Here is a 6,000-nt window from a genome sequence, read left to right as displayed (position 1 = left end):
CAAGTACAAGTAGCACTTTGCTATTTCCAAACCATTGTTTTTCAAAATTAACGAAAGTTACATTGTAACACTGATACCTGTCAGGAATCCCCGAATAACCCTTCAAATGTATATATATTTTTAAAAGAAGACAACCTAAGGTATTAAACTTCGGGTATTTTGACTCTTTTCATGCAACCATTTTACCACTAATCTATGCCAAAAAAAATAAAAAAAATATTAATTGATGATTTTTTTGACACACATAGCAATTTAAGAATGCATGAACTGAGAACTTTAAGGGATACTGCCAAAGAACCCCCCAATATGTGTTTAGCAACATCTCCTGAGTACATTGATACCACCCATGTATAGGTGTGTCGGGTTCTCTGGGGGCTAAAAGACCGTATTTGGAGGGTTCGTATTCCAGGTTTCCAACTTGAAATTTACACAGCTGGTCATCATGCACCCATGTCCTATTTGGGACATTTTTGAAGCCTGCCAATGTAATGTACCCCCATCAAACTATATATGTATTTTTTAAAGTAGAAAACCCAGTGTATTTAATATGGGGTATGTTCAGTCTTTTTTTAGTAGCCACTTAGTCATAAACACTGGCCAAAGTTAGCATTTATATTTTGTTTGTGTGTTAAAAATGTAAAAAACTGTTATGAACGCTAACTTTGGCCAGTGTTTGTGACTAAGTGGCTACTTAAAAAGACTGGACATATCCTATTTGCAATACCTTGGGTTGTCTTCTTTTGCAAATGGTATGCCATAATAGGGTTAATTCTCATTCCTTGGCTACCATTTGCTCTCGAAGGCAACATGAAAAAATGAAAAGATCAAGCCTTATATTTGACCCTGTAACTTTCAAAAACACTATAGAACCTGTACAATGAGGGTACTGTTATACTTGGGAGACTTCGCTGAACACAAATATTAGTGTTTCAAAAGAGTAAAACGTATCACGACAATGATATCATCAATAAAAGTGCAGTTTGTGTGTGGAAAATGCAAAAAACTTCACTTTCACTGACAACATCATCGCTGTGATATGTTTTACTGTTTTGAAACACTAATATTTGTGTTCAGCGAAATCTACTGTGTAAAACAGTACCTCCCATGTACAGGTTTGAGGGTGTCTTGGAAAGTTACAAGGTTATATATAGTGCTAGCAAATTACATTCTCTGGACTTTCAACCTGGGTTGTCAGGCAGGTCCCCCAAATTGCAATTTATAAAATTACTTAATTATGTAAAAATAGTACATACATATGCATGTGGAATTTATGTAGAAGTCTATATGTATATTTATAAAATTATTTATGTAATGATGTATATTTTGTATTATTTGTATTTATTTATATATACATAGATTTTATATATATATATATATATATATATATATAGATATTTTCATTGTAAGTGCATTTTTATATAAATATACATATATATTAATCTCAAAATACAGTTAGAATAAAATTACACACACACACATATATATATATATATATATATATATATATATATATATATATATATCTCAAAATATGTACAAGGTGCACTCACAGGTCTTAATAAGTAGTTTAATTTATTCTTTGGTGCAAATTACATATGCAAGAAAAAAAGTATTGAAAAAGGCCCTATAAGGCTCGAAACGTCGATCACCGAAAAAATGTTTTCTTGCATATGTAATTTGCACCAAAGAATAAATTAAACTACTTATTAAGACCTGTGAGTGCACCTTGTACAAATTTTGATATTCATATTGGACGCTGAGGTTTGCACCCATATATATAATTTCTTTTATTCTTTTTTATTCTTTTTAAATTTTATATTTATTTCTATAATATATATATGTGTAATTGTATATGTGTGTAATTTTACTCTAAGTGTATTTTTATGTGTATATATTAATAAAAAATACACTTAGTATGACGTTATATATAAGATATATATCACTATTTAGTTAATAAGCGAGTGCACTGGTTTGTGTATTTTATATATATATATATATATACATATACATATTATATATAGATATAATGTATTGTGTATATATATATATATTATTTTTATTTACTAACTTTATTTTTTATTTTATTTTTATTTATTTTTTACTTCATTTCACCAGCAGGGGGACTGCCTGTCAGTTCAGGCAGTCCCCCTGCAGGCAGCACTATGGACGCCTATTGCAGCCATGTGATCTCTCTTTCAGAGCGATCACATGGCCTGCGGGGCCCTATTTTGCCAAGGAGGGACTGTCTGGGCTGTCAGACAGTCCTCCCAGTGGAGAAGAAGGGTAAGTGAATGGGAATGAAGGGAGAGGGAGGGAGAGGGAGGGAGAGAGAGTGCGGGAAGGGGGGGTGGGTTAATATTTTTTTAAATTATTATTATTTTTTTTAAATAATTATATTCTTCACTGAGTGCCTCGACCCTGATGGCTTCCGATGCTCTGCCTCACTGCCTGATGCCACGTGGAGCAACCCAAAAGTGATCGCTCCGGGGGAGCGATCACCCAGCGGCCCAGCAATTAAGGGGGGTATTTGCGGCAATACCATCAGTGCGACTGGAAGCAGTCATGATCGCTTCTAGAGCTCCAATTCACCACGGACTTATCAGATAAGTCCGAGATCGTTAACGACCGTTTTTTGTTGGACGTACCTGATAAGTCAAAGTTTCTTAAGTGGTTAACACATATTGCAATTAATTGAAATTTTGGGCGATCGGCTATTCATCTAAATTGCATAACTTCAAAATGATATGAAGACGAATCACAAACCAAACACAACGGGCAACGGAAAAAACATTTAGTTTGAGTTGTAATTTTGAGTATCATCCATGGCGCCAAACAATTATGATTGATGGCGAAAATAGATGATTGACAGCTAGGGCACAGACACTAAATGTTTTTATTTTTTGTTTGTTTTTTTATATTTTTTATTTTTGCGGTGCATAATAATAGTACAAATAGGCTTGAGGTGCCCCAATAGCAATCCTCAGGCATTCCTCCTTGCTTAACATGCGGGGCATATGAGTAACATGCACATTTTTAATATATATATATTAACATGCTAGGTTGGTTATATCATAGAAAGCATTATTGAAACATGGTGATTAAACGTTGTGGTCATTCTCAAATAACAGGCTAACTAGGTATCACAGGCTGGGTCTAGCTTCGATATAAGATTGATTTGCGTTTGGCACAGACACTAAATGTTGATTTTATTTGACGATCAAGTGAGAAGTCACCAACACAGGAAAAAAAGGAGCAGTAAAAAAGATAAATCTATATTTATTATTATTATGTTATTATTTCTATAGCGCCATCAGATTCCGTAGCACTATATTTTTATATTATATATTTAATAAATGTATTATATATAAATATAGATTTTTCTTTTTTAAAATGTTACTACTCTCACTTGAGCCGTGAACCAAAATTTGTTATCTTTAGAAATAAGGCACCTCAGAGGGGATAAGTTAGCACTATACAAATAAATACAGGGTTAGTACAAGCTTCTATTAGCGAAATTGGTCGTCCAATATACAACAGACAAGAGGTCACCCATTGAGACTGGAAGAAATTAGTTTTTGTTTACAACAGAGGGAATGGTTCTTTACTGTAAGAACAATAAAGATGTGGAACCCTTTACCCAAAGAGGTTATCTTATCAGATTCTATAGATATTTTAAAAAAGGCTTGGATGCTTTTTTGAAAAACAGAGTAGTCAAGGATATGGTTAACACATATGCAGGTTGTTGATCAAGGTTTTTTGATTGCTGTTAAGAATGATTTTTCCCTCCTTTTTGTGGCATAGTCATTACTTCAAATTTGGTGTTTTGCCTTTTTTTCAATCAACATGATCAAAAGATGTGTTTTAAAGGTTGAACTCGATGGACTTGAGCCTATTTCCAACCTAGATTACTGTCTAGCTATGTAATCACAATATAAGTAATTGGTTACTTTAGAGTGAATTGGGCTGCAATTGATGGTGTTATCCATCATGACTTGTAGAGTAGTGTGTCCATAGTTATATCATTTTAAGACACCATGGATCTATAGGAGGTGGTACTCCTATTGTCGGCTGACAAGCAGCTGGTTAGCTACTTACAGACAATCAGCTGTACTAATTCATTGCAATCACATTTTAAAGCTAAGCATCTGTATAATATAAAACATGTGTACTCTGTGAATATGGTCCATTTTAACACTTGTTCATACTTTTTGTGAAGTTTTCTGTATGGTAGTCTATGTTTCCAGTGTGTTATTTTATGATTGAGAGCCCTACTGAGTCCTTGGGGTACAATTATAGGGACACTGTAGGTACCAAAATCTCTTCAACTGATTGACATGGTCATGGTGCTTGTAACTTGTGGGCACCGGGTCATACCTAACTGCTAAATGGTTTACTCTTTGTTTAGCAGAGACATATGGTCTCCGGCAGCCTGCAGCACAGTCTCCAAAGACAAAATGATGAAGGCACAGCTATGGTATGAGAACTGAACACTCTCAGCCAATCACTGCCCCCCCCCCCCGTATGAATTAGTATATTAATAGACAGAAGCATTGCCTTACCTCCATCATCTTGTAATTGAAGGCCAGGCAGAATGGCATGTCCAACCCTCCTTTCATATTTGTTTAGAGCCACCACCCACTGCCCAGGTATATGGGCTGCAGATATACACTAGATCCCCTATTTATCAATCTTAGAGCTTCCACTCACAACCTATGGATTTAGGTGGGGATACTAGGTCCTCCTATTATCGATATTATAGCTTCCACCCATGGCTGGGGACCGGATGGTTCTCCCCTCTTTATCCTTTAGATCCCCTACCTACTGATCATGGGTGAGGTGAGGGGGGAACCCTATGTATCCTTGTATATTTAAATTATAGCCCCCACTGACTTGTCATGCTTGGGGGCACAGGGATGACATTATGCCCCCCCTGCCTTATTGTTTTAACTGATAGCTCCATCACGGGGACACAGGTGGTGGATAGTGATCTGTTAATCCCCCAGTTTGTTAACTTATAGCCTCCACCCGATGCCTATGGTTGAGGTGCAGGGGGGGAAGTGGGGTGTACATTGTCACAAATGCACCCTACTTCTAGAGTGTGCATGACGTAGTTTTGGTGGTGAAAGGGTTAAAGTCCTCAGAGCGCACTAGCTCTGGACACACAAGAGTCACATCTGCCCAATGTCCCTGAGTCCCACAGTTACCTCCTTTCCAACTGTCACAGGCTGCAGATTCACATTGTTGCTGCCCTCTGATCTGGTTACAAACAACACAGAGGACGTTGGTTCTGAGGAGTGTCCCTCCCAGCTGATGATGCTGGCTGCCGTTTCCCAGGGCAAGTAAAACTGATGTGCCCCACTTGGTTGCAAATAAACATCTGCAACTATCTCCTTGTACAGAAATGGCAATAGCTCCCCCTCTCCCTGAGGTAGAAGATGAAACAAAAGATGACCCACTAGGCCTGGTGATGGAGAGTCGTGGTGGTGTGGTCTTCCAGCTGGATGCTTCCTTGGCAAAACCTCTGCTCCAGTCCACTGTTGCTTGGTTGGCAGTGTGGAAATCTGACAGCACACCCGCCACCAATGCTGTTTTGGGGTTCCAGTCCAGTAGCCATTCCTGTACATCGACTGGGCAGAGCTGTTCTTTTATGACCAGATCTTTTAGACTTTCTAGGGTTTTAATCTCCAGCCCTCTAGTCCACTGCCGGAATGCTGTCGCCAGTAGGTAATAAAATCTCTCTTCTATTAATTTGGGGGTCATAGTCATAGTGAGGGGAAGCTAATGCTGCCAGTAGGCAATTAGTTGACCCCGAATCCTGTAGCAACTGAACCGGTTCCGCCATTGGCCATTTCAGTTATTATTATTATTATTATTACTGGTATTTATATAGCGCCAGCATATTCCGTAGTGCTTTACATTATTATCAAAGGGGGAGGTTTAACAATAAATGAGACAATTACAAAAACTTACAGGAACAATAGGTTTAAGAGGGCCCTGCTC

The sequence above is a fragment of the Pelobates fuscus genome, chromosome 1 (genome assembly GCF_036172605.1).
Source record: "Pelobates fuscus isolate aPelFus1 chromosome 1, aPelFus1.pri, whole genome shotgun sequence".
NCBI classification, from domain to species: domain Eukaryota; kingdom Metazoa; phylum Chordata; class Amphibia; order Anura; family Pelobatidae; genus Pelobates; species Pelobates fuscus.
The sequence above is the reverse complement of the archived record's forward strand: the minus strand, read 5'-3'. Positions refer to the sequence as shown.